An 18,593-nucleotide genomic window follows, 5' to 3' on the forward strand; every position below is an offset into this window, starting at 1 on the left:
ACTACAATGATATTATGCAAACAATTATGGTGCATCGCAGATTTAAAATGCGTTTATTTCGAAAACAGTTAAGTTTAGAGAGATGAATGTAGTATATGTTTTTTAAGTAAAACTATTCAGAGATGGATCATTTTGTTTCAAAAAGTATGTAGAGTAGGGGATAAAAAAATTGAACGTATTAAAGGAGCGCTGAAAGACGTATGTGGCGCCGTCTGGGTAATTTAATCAACTATTTTCAATGAGAAATACGGCACAATTTTACCAAAAAAATGATTTTATTAACGTTTCGAAGCCCAAATCGGGTTTCATTGTCAAAATACAAAATACAACTAAATAGCTTCAGAACAACATTAAGAAACTCTGGGTAATTTAGTGGCGAATTTAGATTTCTCGTCCCAAAAAAAACCCCGCTTACCAAATTTCGTATTGTTAGCTTATGCCTGTCAGGAAAAATCAACTTTCGTACAGGTAAATTAGCTTAAATCTACCTATTTTAAGCTCAGGAATCTAAGGTTAGGCTATGGCCCATTCTTTACCAAACACCCTGTATATTAAAATTTTCCTGTAATTTGTGTATTTAGCCTTGCGGTGAGACTATCACAATTTGATAGCAATTTATGTAGGTACGTCGAAGTAAACAAGGCATTCTCTTGGTAATAAACGAAATAAATACACCCATTAGTATTCACCCCGTATACGATTCGAAGGTAAAACCCACTTCGAGAAGACAGCTCCAAGGAATGCCGGCAATTATCAGACAAACTGACGTTTACAGGTGGGGAACTATCAGCTCATAATATATGCTCCCAATGTGGATACACATATATAAAATAAATCAAGGCAAGCGGCGCGAAAACATTTGAAAATCGACGATATCAGTCAAAAAGTTTGGGTCCCAGAGGCAGCTGCCCCCGATCACTTTTTGTGTTACTGTGTTGGTGCAAGTGAAGGTTATTGGTGCAATATTGAAAATTGCGTGCTCATAATTGGATTTAAATAAGGTAACGAGATTTTTGTGGAGATACCCATGATAAATAAAATATGATTTCATTTAATTGTTAGTGATAAGACAATAGTAATAGTTACGTACGCTTGTACGTTTGCAATTGTGTATGATAATGCACATACCGGCAAAAAGAATGAATTCGTAGTTCTTATGATTATTTTTAATAAAATTGCTGAAAAAAAAATGTTAACTCAGTGTGTTTTTAGTAGTAGTTTTAGATACAGGTAGTTTTTTGTAAAAAAAACCGAATAGCAAATTCTGTTTAAATTTTTAAATATTAAACCAAAACAACAAAGTATCGAAAATGTTTTTTTATTAAAGTACGCTTCCCCCCTTGGACTACAGATTTATTTATTTTCGAGAAAAGAGGTGGGATTTTGATGGTTGCATTTTAACTTAAGGATTCATTAAGTCTGGAAATTATTTATTTATACGCACAACAGGGCTGTCAAGACCTAGGGCTCCGCCTCTTATCAATTTCTTTCATGCACTTGGTACATGTACTTCATATCTCTTATATTCCTGTCTCTCTTTCTACCTATATCATGGATTTGGCCCATCCAATGTCTTTCTCGGCCTCCCCTTTTTTTTGTTTCCCATTTTGGCTTCATGTACCTTCTTTGTTAGTCTCTTTTGCTCCATTCCCTCTGTGGCCAAACCAGTTCAATTGTTTGTTTTCGATATTCCTTATTATCGGTTCTTGCTCCAGCTGTCTATTTATATCTTCACTTCTAAGTCTTTTAAACTTCGTAACTCCAGCTATTCTTCTTATGTATTTCACTCAGTCGCGTTTATCATTGATTCATGTTTCTTTTGCACAATACATGTTTCCGCCCTTTATATCATTATCGGATTAACTATACTGTTATATACTCTCTAAAGTCCACTTCCTTATTTTCCTCTTTCCATTTCTTTACCCCCGAGTAAAAGAGCTTGTAACCATCACATGTCATATTCTTCTTCCCCTTTTTTCATTTCACTGAGGCCTAGAATGTCAATTCCGTATGCTTTCGTTTCCTCTGTCAATTCAAATTATTTGCCATAAAAAACTTGTGATATTCCCAGTACCTATTAATATTATTTCCTGTCCATTATTTCCATTGTTCTTTTTCATTTGCGTTGTCGTATTTCCGGATATCTTTGTAGTTTTTGGTGACTGCATTATTAGTTTTTTGGATTATATTATATACTCCTGTTCCTACCGTCCTTATTGCTTTTGATATGTCTTGTATTTCGCTTCCTGGGGATCTTTCACTCGCCTTTCTTCCTTTTGTTTTTTGTTCCTCTGCTCCATTATCAGATTAAATATCCCCATTGATATGTTTTGTATAGCCCAGCTGTTTCAGAGTATATATTTCTTTATCTATTTTTAATACGTTATAGTTTAGGAAGGCTTTAGGAAAAATTTATTTGCTGTTGTTCTTCTTTTGGGTAATCTTCTTTAATGTATATTTTGCTGCCCTTGAGGATACGTGATTGGCTTAATATTTTTATCTTTTTCGACTGTTTAAGTTCTATTTTTATAGTCCTGTTTTCATTATTTTCGTTTCCTACTCTATAGTATCGTTTACATCTATTGAAATGTTCATTTTATTAATAATTTCTTTGGCTTTATTTTTTACAAATTCTCTATTGTTATTTGATGTTTTATTCCACCATGTATCACAAAGTTTTTCTTTCGTACTTCTTTTTCTAGAGCTTGGATTCTTCTTTCTTGCCATTTAATATCCCATTTGATTTGCTGATTTTACTTTTTAATCTGCTCCTTTTCTAAATTTAAATTATTTAGTTCATTCGTCAATCCTTCGGAGTAATCAACCTTCTTTGAGTGGTTTAATATAGTATACTCCACTACATCAGTTGGTACATCAGGTGGGAACCATCAGTTCATATATGCTCCCAATGTGAATACACATACACATATATAAACTAAATCAAGGCAGGCGGCGCGAAAACATTTGAAAATCGACAATATCAGTCAAAAAGTTTGGGTCCCAGAGGCGGCTGCCTCCGATCACTTTTTGTGTCATTGTGTTGGTGCAAGTGAAGGTTATTGTTGGAATATTGGAAACTGCGTGTTTCTAATTGGATTTAAATAAGGTAACGAGATTTTTTTGGAGATGTCATGATAAATAAAATAATTTCATTTAATTGTTAGTGATAAAAATACTAGTATGCCATTGTGTTACATTTGTGTATGCAAATGCATAGACCGGCAAAAATAATGAAGTTAAATTCGTAGTCTCTTATTATTATTTTTTAACAAATTTTAATAAAAGTGCTGAAAAATATATGTTAAATTATTATAAGTGTTAAATGTGACTGAAGTGTGTTGAGTGAATGTGAACTAGACAAGTAGTTTTTTTAGTAAAAAAAAGAATAAATAGCATATTTGCTCTTTCGTTTAAGTTTTCGTTTTTCTTTTTCGTAGTAGCTTCGTTCAAGCTACCTTCAAACTTTACCCAGCTTTCTTCTTGTACTTCCTCAAAAGTCCATAAACAAGTCAACATCCTGAAATACCATTAACTCTGTAGATCCTTAAACATATTTTATCCCACAACATAATTAAACTTTCTACAAAAGACTAATTAATACCCAATCTCATTAGTCAATCAATTTCATTCAAAAATGGTTTTCATTCGTGAACAAACCTCAATCTTGATTATTTCATGTTCAATTTTTGTTCTTCTTCTTCAAGTGCCGTGCATCTAAAATGCGTTGTCGAATTATCTCAAGGTCAGACGTCTGTCTTTTGCTGCATGCAAAAGTTCGCCAGTGTTATTTATGCCTGCCCAGTTTTTTATATTTCGCAGCCACGACATTTGCTTGCGACCTACTCCCCTCTTCCCCTTAATTTTTTGGATGATTACTTGAGGGATTGAGTATTTTTCCCTCATTTTTATAACGATCAAGATTTCCCACTAACTTCCTTGAGTGTTCTTCTATTTGGGCACTCATTATAATTTTTATCATTTTTCGAATTGCTTGATAATGCTTATTACATATTAACTATTTTCAACGAAAACTTTTCGTTTATAAATTCGCAAAGTCAGTGTGTTATTGCGTCGCTGCTCCTGCAATACTTAGAGCAGATTTATCGATGGATTCTTATGTAGTTTTGTCTTCTGAATCCGGATCTGAAAACGGCATTTCGATATATCTTACCGTCTTCGAGATAATCGACCTCAAAGTCTAAAATGTGACGTCACAATCCTTTTATTTTCCGCCGACACACCAAACGTCAGTTATTTACATTTGAGTTTGACATTTCGTGAATGTCAAACTAAATTTTAAATTAAGTATTAATAAAGTATCAATGACATTTGATAGTGAATTTAATTATTATATAAAATAAATAAGATGTTCAAAAATACAATTTGAGTACCTATATTTTGAAAGCAATAATTTATTAACTTTAAAAAGGTTTATACGAGTATACGGCCTTCCCTTTAATGGGACTACCTAATGATTAATGGACTGTTCCATTTGTTATGAAATGAAAATTGTTATTATAGTCGGTTCGCTAAACTCAGACACAACTGGCTGGTGATTTTAATGGTACCCCGTCAAAATAGCCCCGTCAAAAAAGCTCCGACAAAATAGCCCCGACATAATATCCCGCACACAAAATAGCTCCGACAAAATAGCCTGCAGACAAAATAGCCGCGGCATAATAGCCCGCCGACAAAACAGCCCCGACAAAATCGCCCGACAAAATAGCCCCGAAAAAAAGCTCCCTTCAGAATTCATCATGAAATAATTCCTTAAAAATACATTTTTTCGGAAATGGTAATTATCCTCTATTCAGATGTTTATCTTAACCATATTAAATAAAAATTGTCTTTTCAGAGAACTCGAGTCCTGTCTTTCCTGCCTCTTGGAAGTTTGAACATTTAAGTTAAGCGAAAATCAATGTTAATTTATGATATAAACATTTTTTTCTGTTTTCGGGCAACAGTAAAATGCATTTTAAATTAAATAAATTAAATACATTCTTCCTTTTTGTCAAATAATTTAAATTAAAAAACAGTTTTTGGACACCTTGTATAAATAATTATGTAATTGTTTATAAGAGGCTGTTTTAGCCGGGGCTATTTTAGCCGGGGCTGTTTTGACCGGGGCTATTTTGTGTGCGATCTATTTTGTCGGGGCTATTTTGTTTGCGGGCTATTTTGTCGAGGCTATTCTGTGTTCGGGCTATTTTGACGGGGCTTTTTTGACGGGGCTATTTTGACGGGGCTATTTTGACGGGTCACGGATTTTAATAGGTAATTTTTTTGTTTTTTTGGCAATTTTGCCGAAATTGGCAAAATTACTAATTATTTAGTAATTATTAACTATTTAGTAATTATTAACTATTTAGTAATTATTTTTTTGTCGAAATGGCAAAATTACTGACTAAAATCACTAGCCAGTTGTGTCTGAGTTTAGAGAACCGAATATATGAAATGTGGTTTGGAATAAAAAATTATGGTCTTATATGTGCAATTAGATCCTTCTAATGGAAAAAATATTTGAAGATTTTTCTCAAATTATGGATACCAACAACATTTTCATTTATAACTCTTTTATTTTTAATTTGACGAAGAAAAGTTATTCTTCATAAAAAGCTCTTCATGGTATAAGATTTATGATGCAACCATCATATATCAAATTTTATTAATTTTATACGAGGTATATAAAAAATATGAATTTCGATCAAGAGTAAAGTACCTTTATAATTAACAACATTTAAATTAGAATGATATAATTGCACATTAAAACATCATTTTTAATTCTGAACAACTTTTCATAATAGCAAATTTTCCATATTATTAATTAAAATACGTAAATAAACAAAGTTTACGCTATGATAATGGTCGCATTTTCAGCTTGTTATATTATGTAATTTAATCTAGATGACAAATCAAACGAAAATAGTAGTAAGACTGGATTGCCTTGATTTACTTAATGCTAAATGTAAATTAAATATTATATCGCTGATCATATGAAAAATAAATACTCAATTATTATCAGCAAATTAAGCTGATTTTCATTTATTCCATATCAACGTGCCTTCATTTGTTTTTCTTTTCTGTTTTTTTTTTGATGACCATGATTGTAATGTTTGTATTCTCTATGTTAATTTGCTATTTGTCACTTAGTTCGTATTATATTTATATCCTTAGCTTTGAAATATTAGTGAAGGAACTAAAGTTTAATCAGAAAAATATTAGCCTCACATCCATCAAAAGGCAGGTCATAAATTAAATCCCATATTCTGGCACCAAAAATACTTCGGTTGAACCTAATTTAACTTGGTGCAAATGTGCATATAAAGAAAGTTACAGCCCTAGTTACAAAATGAAAATCGATTTTTTCAAATATATCGAAAACTATGAGAGATTTTTTATTCAAAATGGACATGTGGCATTCTTATAGGAGGAAGGTCTTTGAAAAATCAATAACAGTGAAATTTGTGCACCCTATAAAAATTTTATGGAGGTTTTGTTGCCTTAAATCCCCCCGATGTGTACGTTCCAATTAAATTATTATTATAGTGATAACAAAACCATTTATAAGTAAAATGTCAATATTGACTCGTTTAACATTGAACCATGGTCGCTTTCCATCTCACTTATATAAAATTGTAATACTTAACTCTCCTGTCTGTAGTTGTAACAATGTATCAATTAGTGATCTAAATCATATATTTCTAGAATGTTCTCTGAACTCTCAATCCTCTTCAATTCTGTATCAAGAACTAATTCAGCATGAGTTTCCATTGCCGCTAAATATTACAGCTCTCCTGTTTTCCTCAGATAAATCGATACTTGATTCCATCATTAATTTTATCAGAAATGCAAAAATAGTGGTATAGTTTAAGGAAATCGAAAACATGAAAACATTTAAAATAATTAAGAATTTACATGTTTTGTGGCAAATAGATTTTGTCTGATGCCATGTTCACACACACACACACAAGTATGTGGTGGATATTACAAATAATGTTCAAATTATCTCGATAAAAACTGGCTTATCGAAAAAGTACTAAGAGGCAAAAGAGCTTTAAAAACATTGTCTTTAACTAATGGTACCACAATAATAATTTAATTCGAACGTTCATAAATATTTGAGAGGGTTTATAATAACAAAACCCCCATAAAATGTTTATGGGGTGCACAAGTTTTACTTTTATTTCTTTAAGATGTTCCTGTCATAAGAATGTCAAATGTCCATTTTCAATAAAAAATCTCTAATAGTTTTCGATATATTGGAAAAATTTTGATTTTGTAACTTCAAAAGGCTGTAACTTTTTCATGTACATTTGTACCTAGGTAAGTTAGGTTCAATCGAAGTATTTTTGGTCCCAGAATATGTGATTTAATTTATGACCTGCCTCTTTGTTACACCTTGTATAATTTGAAAACGTATTGGCAATAATATTAAATATTTAACAAAATTTGGTTATCATTCTATTGCAGATATCGATTGATCAACACACACATTAGTATAGCAAAAAATAATAATTAATTATACAAAATTGATAAATGTATATATTATGCACTTGTGTTTTTGCTGCCCATCCTTGAATTATATATATTTTCGTTTGTTCGACATTTTTATTACCGTATTTACCTGTTAAAATTAAAATCAAGAAAACAAATTTTCAAATTAAAGAGTACCCTAGTTGCTGGATAAAAAAAATTTCTCTGTGTGAAAAATGACATAGGAGTGTGATAATTTGTAAAATATTATCTACAATTTATAATAAAACTAATAACTTGATAAACAGTTACTTATACGGCAGCGTTTAGACACAGCGATAAATCCGAGCAATTTATCGATATCGATCGAGAAGAATTAGCTTTGGAAGAGCCACAACACAAGAAAATGAAAATACCTTATAAATATTATACCAGTACCTTAAAAAATTTTAAATGGACACAGCTGAATATTTTTACAAGACAGGTAAAATAAAAAAGAAGGGCGGTCTTCATTGAACGAGACGGTCGAAAAAATTGTAACTCGTACGAAAAGTCGACCACATCACATCAATAGGAAAGACAACGTAGAACATTGGCTTATCTATGGACCAAAAAAGGAAGATGCCGCTTTTACAAGAATGGCTAAACGACAATTCTGTGTCAAAAATGTGACATGAGACTATGGTTTACACCGGCCAACAATTGTTTTTTTAATTTTCATATCTCACCATAAATTTTTATCTTTGTTGTTTCTCGTAACAACTATTAAAGTACAAATTTGCTTATTTCTGTAGTTTTTCTTACATACTGTAAGCACTAAAAAATTACTTTTGTTAGTGGTGATCCCTTATTTGCACGATACAAAAATCTTAACCTCAAACTGTTAGTGTTGCTTTTGAGCAACGTTCTGATTATACCACTAATGGACAATGTTACTTGAGGGCAACATTTTCAAACTCAACTTTTTATACAAAAATTGCATATACCAAACCCACAGATGCGTTCATAGTCGCTTAAAAAACACTCACACGAATTTTTAGAATTTTATTTCAATGAATTTAAGGTGTGACGGTTACAGGGCTGAGAAGAAGAACAAAATGAAATAAGTTGCTTTAAGACCTAAAAATCCGAATAATAGGCTACCATAAGTATCCTAAAATAAAATCTTAAAGTAGTTTATTTCTGTTGTGCGAATGAGAACAGACAGTAACTGTCTGGACTAACGTACAACGTGTTGGGCTCTGACTTAGTTCAGCATAGTCCATGTGTTGCGTGGTAAATCAAAACCTTGTGGTTTTTGTGTGATGCAGGGTAAGCTGCTATTTTGTTGATCCATCCGCTCTCGAGTCCATGTGGTCGTTAAGTTGAACTCATCTTCCAAAGCAATCTTTGCTGTTTTTATTGGCGGTCGTCTGGATCGTAGACGGTTACGGTTGGCAGCATCTATATCTTGATGGATTTACAGGCTCTTGTTATCAATTATCTTTCTGTACTCACTAGAGAGGGAGTGTATACACCATGGTTTGGGTGGTGGAATGTGGCTTAGTACTGGGAGCCCTTGCGTAGAAGTTGATTTGATAACGTCAGCAATCATTCTCATTGTATTGTTCAGTTAGGCATCTACTTTGTGTATATATGGGCTGTTAAGCCAGACTGGAGAGAAGTATTCCGCGATTAACAAGACAAGGCCCAGGGCAGATGATCGCAAGGTGGAAGTCGATGGTCTCCTTGCTGTGCCGCACAGCTTCTGGATGATGTTGTTTCTGGATTTAAGTTTTACCGCTTTTTTTGTCAGATGTTCCATGAAGGACAAAATTCTGTACGAGTCACCCCAAGGTACTTGGGCGTTTTACTGAAGGCGAGTGTGGTGTTTTCGAATTGGATTTTGAGTATTCTTCCTACAAGCTTGTTATTTAGGTGGAAACTGGAAACCTCTGTTTTCGTAGCATTCGGTTGGAGCCTCCATTTACGGAAATACTGTTCCTTTGTGTGTAAATTCACCGTGAGGATTTCTTCTGTTTCTTCAAATAACTTACACCTTATTGCAAGGACTTCCTCGATATGGTTTCTTGTATATCAGCGATGTACATGCTAAAGAGAAGAGGAGCTCGGACAGATCCCTGAGCAGTCCATTCTTCAGATTTCTTAGGGTGCTGATGTCGGTTCTCATGACCACTCGAACCGTTCGGTCGCCGAACGTGGCATTCCAACGTTGGTCTTTTTGTCTAGCTGTGTGGCTAGTGTCGCCTGCGAAACTCGATTTGACTCATTAAGTTATTTCAGATATACCGATAAATAGTACATTTCTTGGGTTTTGATTATAAATAACAATGGAAATTTTTAAATTATTCTTGAATCTGCAATAACACTTTCGCCGGGAAAGCCGCCATTTGACAGCTTTCTGGTTCTCGGCCTCTGCGTACGATGTTCTCTATGTACTATCTAGGAATTTAAGTTCAGCAGCGAATGTGTTAAGAACAGTAACTCTCTGTAAGCGTGTAAACAGTCTTTATAAAATGTAATTATGTTTTATGTTTAATTCTTTCCGTTATTTCTGTATTTACTTAATTAAATCGTTAAAAGATACCAATTACACATTAAAAAAACATTTCAATTCGTTTTGGATTCATGTAACGTTATTTTTTATTATACTCTCTATATTGAAGGAGACCATCGTCCTTGTCCTCACAAACGCATCTGAACTTGAACACTATCTTGCGCAATAACTATTTCTTTGGCTAGGATAACATTCATTGCATAATAGCTTTTTTACTCGTACAAATGCATCGACCTCTTGCATACAAATGTGAAATGTACAATAAATTTTAGACATTGCTATTTTTAAATGTTACAGCACATAGAAGTATGTGTTTCTTGTTTCCAAATATGTACGAATTAAAATTGTACAGGAAGTCTACGAAATAAATAAAAAATAAAAGGTAAATCTGTAAGGTAAATAGTAAGTCAAATATGATGATACAAGCAAATCATCCAAACGAAGCACACAAAAAGAAAATTGTAATGGAAACCATAAATAATATGAATAAAAAGATTTAACAATTTGAGTGGTTTAACAATAAACTTTGGTTTATAAATAATTGATCCTACATTAAATCGGAAATGTATCAAATATACGATGCACAAAAGTGTCGAAGTGCGGAGACGCGGAGAGGGTGCATAGCCTTAAGGCGGGGTGACACGATCCAAGTGTATTTGGTCCAAGTCTACTTGGACGCAGCGCATGCAACACTTGGAAGCTACTTTTATCCTGTCACCTACTCGTCCAAGTACATTTCTATCAACATTTCTATCCAAGTTGACTAGGACGGTGGCCAACTTTCTTCCAAGTAGTGTCAAAGTGTAAAGTTACAATGGCGTGGCAGTCGGAAAATATAAAACGGGATATAAGTACAAATAGAAAATGGGCTGAAAGTGAGAGCGTTAGATTTATGGGGCTGTAAGAAACTGAGGAAGCATTCGGTATGGAATATAAAAATACATGAATATAAAAATAAGACTGCTAGAAGTGCGGCCCTAAAATGAATAAAAATGCACATGAATATTCCTAGTTTCACAGAAAATGACGTATTAAAAAAATTAATGCTATGAAAAATACGTATCAACAGGAAGCAGAAAAAATAAAAGCATCAACTACAACAGATGGTCAACTGAAGACATTTATGTGCCCAATATAGCGTGATTTGATATCGCAGATCGATTTTTATATGCTGTAATAAGGATGAGAAAAAGATTCTTTCATCTGCTAAGTCATTACGTGTAATAATATGTTTTCATAATATTATCAGTGTGTTAAAACCCAGTTACGGCAAAGGTGCGTAAACGCAACCTTTATGTTATTTTTTGGGCACGAGGATAATCTTTTTAATGTTTTCTTTTTGTTGAAGTAACATCGCAATAGATTTAGATTGTGGTATATGGTATCATTTTTCTTTTTCCATTTTATCATTTTTCTGTTTTGATTATTTCTATATCAATAGCCGGTACTTTATAATAGTAATTTTTGGTACTTAAAAGGTAGAGTAATCCACTCAAAGCAAAACAAATTTCTCTTTTTATTACACACAGTTGTAGTACGGTAATAAATCCATAATAAGTGCAATATCAAAGAAACCGTAAACTTTTGGCAGGCCTTTTTTCCATTTTTTCGTCTCTTCACAGACACCGACATGTCAATCGTTGTTTGGTTCGGTATTACGGGCATCTGGTTATTTCGCTATATAAAATAGTTTTTTGTTTTATTCAGACTTCTTTTATTCTGTACACCAAAAGTAAGGAGCATTTCTAACAACGAGGAATCGATATTTATACTTTGGGTATTGTTGTGTATGTACAAATATCCGTTACTTGACGTTACAATACATTAGTTACACTACATGATAATTTAATGATTTATGCACATGTTCATACAAAAAATAGTAATCAACTTTTTGAATTTTTATATTGACCATTTTCAATAGTTGTTCAAATTGTTCGGTAGTTATCGTTAAATGGTTTTAAATGTATCTTAATCTTCATTTACTACTTTACTTAGAAAATTAGACGAAGCTCCAAGCGCCTCTCGTATCCAATTACGAGTCCAAATTTTCCTTTATTTTTCTTTTTCATTTCTTTTTTCTGGATTTCAAGCTCATATTAACATATCAGCAATCAGCAACCACTTGAATACCCTCCATAATCACTGTCGCCATCTTTGCAATGGTTATTTGATTTGACGTCCAAGTAATTTACACGATCAAAGTAGCTTCCAAGTAAGCGCACGCAGCGTCCAAGTTGACTTAACCAAATATACTTGGATCCAACTTGGATTGTGTCAACCCGCCCTTAACGACCTCATAATCTAATTAAATATATGAGATAGATCTTCTTTAGATTCCGACTCCTCGTCGGAGATTGGATCAATTTGATGATTCTAACTTTATTTACTGCTGTTATAAACAGTTCAATTATTCTCACAGTCCAAAAAGTCCAAACCAATCTCACAAGTTCTTCTCCTGTCTTTAGTCTAGGCGCCATATAGAGGTCACCGTGTCCTTTTCAATTCTGATGGACAAACTCAACGGTTTCTTATGGATTTTTGGCTCCTGATTACAAATTTCGAGGGTGGATTTCGATCCGAGTGGTCAAAAAATTGTTATAAACAATTTAATTGTTTATAAATTGTTTATAATTCTCTAGCTCATCAACTAAAAGAGATAAAAAAAATGTTTCAAATAAAATTTGTTCCTTAATAAAAAAAGAAGAAAAAAGCGTTTACTAAACTTAAATCCAACAATTAGAACTCAAGATATTGTAAAATTAGTGCACAATGCAAATTGCAAATTACAACATAAGTATTTTTCGAAGCTTTATCGATTGTAACTCGGCTTATACGCATGCAAATGAGCCTTAGAAGATCTCATTTTAAAGCTTAGTTAATAGGCTTCCAAACAAAGTTTGTTAAATTACTTGATCTTCATTTGTTTTAAAGTTATACCCGTTTGAAGTTATAATTTTCTTAAAAAAATTGTACGTTATTTGTTTATAAGGGTTTTAAGCAAATTTGAGCTATAAACATTTATACTTTAATTAACAATAATGATAGAAGAACTCAAAAGGAACAATTTGAGCTTATGAAAATGTTCGTAAATTTATTTTTGGTAAAGATGTCGATATTTTAATGGTGCGCTATGAGGCGCAAGATTGGCTCAGAGTTCAAAGGTTCACGCGCTGACTTCTCGATGCTAATTATAATTTCTATGTATATATTGTATAATACGATATCTTCATTTTTCATTTTTGAAGATCCTAATAAAATTTTATCATATAATTGTTATAATTAAATCATCATACTGTACCTCGTATCACCTTTTATTCTATTTAATTTGTCTTCTATTTTTTGTACTAAATGAGAAAAAAACCATTAAAATCTAATATTTCAGAAATAAAACTAAAAAGTAAGTTGATATTATTTATTATTACTATTTTTACAGACATTTTCTTTTATACATCTGCATCGAGATGTACAGGGAATCTGCTTCAGGGAAGCTTTTTTACATCTGCATAAGTTCTTAGAGCAATTTTTACAGACACATGGTGGTACTAAATCTGATCTTGAAGGCATTAAAATTAAAACTTTTTGGGGCTTCAGAGTTTCCTTGATCAAGTTCTTTTGCAGTATCTTCGAGGCACGTTAATTGTGTGTATGTTACCGGCCAAATCCGATTTCAGGACAAGCTGGTTTGGCCTACCTAGGCCAAACTAGTTTGTCCTAAGCGCGTTAGGATAAACTAGTATGGCCTAGGCCAAACTAGTTTGTCCTAAGCGCGTTAGGATAAACTAGTATGGCCTAGGCCAAACTAGTTTGTCCTATCGTGCGTGGGCCAAACCAGTTTGTCCTAGGCCAAACTAGTTTATCCTGATATAAATACACACACTTCAGGAAAAACTAGTTTATCCTAATATAATAAAGACTCACACTTCAGGATAAACTAGTATGGCCTAGTCTAGCCCACGGTGTCTAGCCGAGTCGAAAGTAATTTAGCGAACATGTAAGGACTTTTCTTCTTCTTCTTCAAGTGCCATCTTCGTTCCGAAGGTTGGCGTTTTCCTTTAGGGAGGAAAAGTAAAAGTGACATCATGGTATTTCATTCATGAAATATAACTTATTGACGCCCTGTACAATGTTTATTTTCTATTACGTAAGCTTATACATTTTAACGTTTATTTATAAAACACCCTGTATTTTGCCAGAATGGTAAATAACAGTAAATTGTTATTTTGTTTAACAATGTTTACATTAATAATTTGACTTTTATTTGACAGTTGACAGTTGTAATGTACCTACTTGTTAGTTTTAGTTCTGATAAATTTTGTTGGTTAGTTACATAAATAAATTAAGTAAAAATGAAAAAATGACTTATTATTTGAGGAAGGTGGAAAAACCATATGTATAACATGGGAGTAAAGTGCCTTTTCCTCACTCGAATGATTACTGCCCTCCGCTACGCGTCGGGCAGTAAACTTCATTCTTGGGAGGAAAAGTAGCACTTTCCTCCCTTGTTATACAAATAGCTATTACAGCGATATATTGTATCATATTATGATATATCGAATAAAGATATTGATACATGATATAAATCAATATATTCTTTTATAATTAAATAACATAAAAAATAATAAATTAATAAAAGGATGAGGTTTTCTCCAAAAATTAAAAGAAAGGATACACTTACGAATAAAATCGAGTACGAATTAATACTGTTTTCACCAATTTTGAAAAAATGTGAAAACGTTGAATTATCCACGTCCGTATGTCCGTCCGTCCGTCAGTCTATCTGTCTGTCCGTGAACTCAACTCCTCCGTCATTATACCAGGTAGAATGACAAATGAGGTGTCAAATAATCCAAGCTTATAAATCCAAGGATGGTACTAAAGGTGAGCAATTTTACCTAGGCTGTCTGTCCGTCCGACCGCGAATATAAATCAATATTATTGTTTGTTTGTTACGAATAATTATAAGTTTAATAAAAATGATTATTTTTCCAAGAACAAAGTATTTTATTCAATTTATTATTAATATTAAGCCGTACTGGTTCGTTGAATTACTTTCTTCTTCTTGGCTTTTTCCCATTATGAGTATGCCGTTTTCGTTTTCCATAGCACTCTATTCTCCCAGTGGCCATCTCTGAGGTATCTATGTATCATAGCATTTCCTATGTGAGTTTTCCATCTCACAGCAGGTCTTCCTCCCTGCGGGTCCCAGTCCAGTAATCTTTTCGGCCACCTGTGCTCCGGCATTCTTTGTACATGCCCGTACATTTCAGGGCTCTTTTACTACCACAACTTTTTTGTAATTGAGCATTCTACTTCTATTCTGTATCGTATTTCCTCTGTTCTTATTCTATCCTACCTGGTAATTTGTAGACATCTTCTCATAAACTCTAATTCAACTGTTCGTATTTTATTTCGTATTATTGTTGTCACTGGCCATTCTTCCGCTCTTGTAGGGCAATATTCAGCACTACGCCCTGAAAAATCCTTTTTTGTTTTCTTTAGTTCTTTAGCGTGTTCTTCCATATTTTTCAAGAGCCACAACCTTTCTCTTGGTATAAAAGTAAGGATGCTGAAATGCTACGTCTTCTCTGTCCTTTTTTATGGTGTTGAGTCATGAACTTTGAACGAAGATATGTGCCGAAAATTCGAAGCATTTGACATGTGGCTATATCAGAGAATTCTTAAAATCCCATGGACTGATCGGGTCACACATGTCGAGGTCCTTAGAAGAGTGGGGAAGAACCGAGAAGTACTAACCACCATAAAATCTCGAAAGTTGGAATACTTTGGACACATTATGCGAAATGAATCCAGATATGTCCTCCTACAAGCCATCCTGCAAGGAAAAATATTTGGAAAGCAAGGTCCAGGAAGAAGAAGAACATCCTGGTTAAAGAACCTCAGAACCTGGTTCAATGCAACATCTGTGCAGCTTTTCCGCGTTGCTGCAGATAAAGTGGAGATTGCCATGATGATCGCCAACATTCATCACGGATAGGCACATCCAGAAGAAGAAGTTCTTTCATATCACTCCATGGAGTGATTTCGTGACTTGTTTTCACAGTACTATTTTCATTTCTATATCTTTCATACAAGTGCCATCTCGGTTTATCATTTACCCTAAATCCTTAAAAGTCTTACAACTCTTAATAGTGTTTTCTAAACCTAGGCTAGACTAGATTAAATTGGTTTAGACTAGGCTAAACTAGTTTATCCTGGTATAAAAACATACACTTCAGGATAAACTAGTTTGGCCTGAAGTGCGCGTTTTTATATCAGGATAAACTAGCGCGTTTTTATATCAGGATAAACTAGTTTTAAACTAGTTTGGCCTGAAGTGTGTGTATTTATATCAGGATAAACTAGTTTGGCCTAGGACAAATTTTTGGCCTTAGGACTATTTTTAATTTGAAAATTCAATTAAATTCATCACAAAGGTAGTACAAAATTACAATTACAGAAAGCTGTTATACATTTGTACTAGATGGGAAATAAGCCACAATTAAATTGAAAGAAATAATTTTATTAACGTTTCGACGCCCAAATCGGGTGTCGTTGTCAAAATACAAAATACTACTAAATTAAACAAAAATGTTGTTGCTAAGTAAAATATTCTTCTAATAATTTATTTAATCTGACTCATTTATATTGGCAATTCAGACATATATTATACATTTTAAAGTAGAAGTTCCTGGGACGACTTTACTGAAAGATAGTTCATTCGATTACATGAAATCAACCCAAACTCAAGAATATCCGTCACAAAAAAAAATAATCATAGCATGTGATCTTCCTTTAAAAAGACAACCAAATGCAATGATGACAGTAAAATTCTCGCGTTAGAGATTCCATAATAAATGACGAGGGAAAACCAGGAAAAAACCTCGTGATACTATCCCGACATCGTAAGTATTTGGTCTTACATTTAATTTACATACTCTCAAAAAATAATATCAAATTCTAACTTTAATCTGTTTAAATTAAAAATAATACTCATAATGGATTTAAGGTTTTAAAGAAATAAAACAAACATTCAAATAGTCCAGGAACCGAAGCTTTTCACCTCACAATTTTTACAGAATGGATCGATTTGCTTAAAAATTTGAGAATAAGTAGTGGATAGTCCAAGGATCAAAATCTATATGATACCGAAAGGCGCTTTTACCATGGGGGTGGTTGCCACCCCATTTCGGGGGTGGAAATTTTTTATTATATTTTGATCACAAAAGTTGGTAAAAACATTCATTCTAAGTAAAAAACGTTCTATACATTTTTTTGATAAAATTAATAGTTTTCGATTTATTCGCTATCGAAAGTGTTAGTGTTATATCGAAAAAATCAATGTTTTTAATTGTTTTTCTGCTAATAACTCCAAAAGTTTTCGTTTTATCAAAACAACTTTACTTAATAAAAAGGTACCTTTTGAAAAAGTACATAAAACCGTTTTTCTTAATTTCCTTTAAAACCAATAGCGATAGAGCTATAGTTTATTATATGTTAGCTCTTCTTCGTCAAATGCTAAATATTGTAGTTTCAAAGTCAAAAGACGGAAAAACTATGCATTTTTGGAGGACAACTTGTTTAAACTAATTTAAAGTATTTAAAAATCTCTATCTCTAGAAATAAAACAAAGGTCTCTAGCTCAAAAATTAAGTGACTTATAATGAAAAGAATATCAGTCCCTATTTTTTTCAGCGAAAAAGTGATAGGAAGCAACTCCCTAATCACCACCCTAATTAAAATTCGTCATTGACCTTATTTGGTCTTCTTTATTTATGTATTATTAATAGGCTCTAGAAGTTTGACCGGTTTATAATGATTAGTTTTTAAAAAAATGGAGTTAAAAGCGAATAACGAATTTTTGTAGTTTGGAACAAATGGTCTTTTCTTCAGAATATACAGATTATAATCACAGATAGAAAAAAATGTTTAAATATGAAATTGTAGCTTATTTAATTCCCAAGAACATGATTTGCAAAAATTTTTTCCACGGCAAAAATTAAGTGAGCTATTGACAATTAAAACTTGTAACAACATGCAAAAACCACCTTTACCAACCCTCTCAAAGTCACCTCTTTTTGCGACTGAGCATTTTAAAAAGATTTGATATCAATAGGCTTAAATATCATGCAAAAACCTACAAAATTATTTTTTACAAAACTTGCTAAGATGAAAAATAAAAAAGTTACGGTTAAAAAATCAATATATTTTTTTGAAAAAAAAAAGGAGAAATCCAGTTGGAAGCATAATAATGCCAGTTAGCGGTGTTTTTGGTCATTGACCTTATTTACTCTTCTTTGTTTATGTATTATTAATAGATTCTAGAAGTTTGACTGGCTTAGAATGATAGTTTTTATAAAACTGGAGTTAAAAGCGAATAACGAATATTTGTAGTTTGGTAATAAATCACATTTTCTTCAGAATAGAAAGATTAGCATTAGAGATACGAAAAAATGTTTAAATATGAAATTGTAGGTTATTTAATTTCCAAGAAGCTGGTTTAAAAAATTTTTTTCTACCGCAAAAATTGAGTGAATCGTAAATGAGCCTATATAAAAAAACATTG

General features: G+C 32.6%; 1 protein-coding gene across 2 annotated transcripts in view; it reads left to right on the top strand.

Annotated features, from left to right (window-relative positions):
- Nucleotides 1–814: 814 nt before the first annotated feature.
- Nucleotides 815–18,593, top strand: part of LOC114333617 (glucose dehydrogenase [FAD, quinone]) — a 123,404-nt gene continuing 105,625 nt past the window's right edge. The window contains exon 1 of one of the 2 annotated variants that reach the window (XM_028283529.2): nt 815–1,001. The gene's annotated coding sequence lies outside the window, so the exon portion shown is untranslated. Of the gene's footprint in view, nt 1,002–2,962; nt 3,107–18,593 lie in introns of those variants that run through there. The other variant, XM_028283531.2, reaches the window with a different exon arrangement.

This window comes from Diabrotica virgifera, chromosome 3, assembly GCF_917563875.1.
Source record: "Diabrotica virgifera virgifera chromosome 3, PGI_DIABVI_V3a".
Lineage (NCBI taxonomy): Eukaryota > Metazoa > Arthropoda > Insecta > Coleoptera > Chrysomelidae > Diabrotica > Diabrotica virgifera.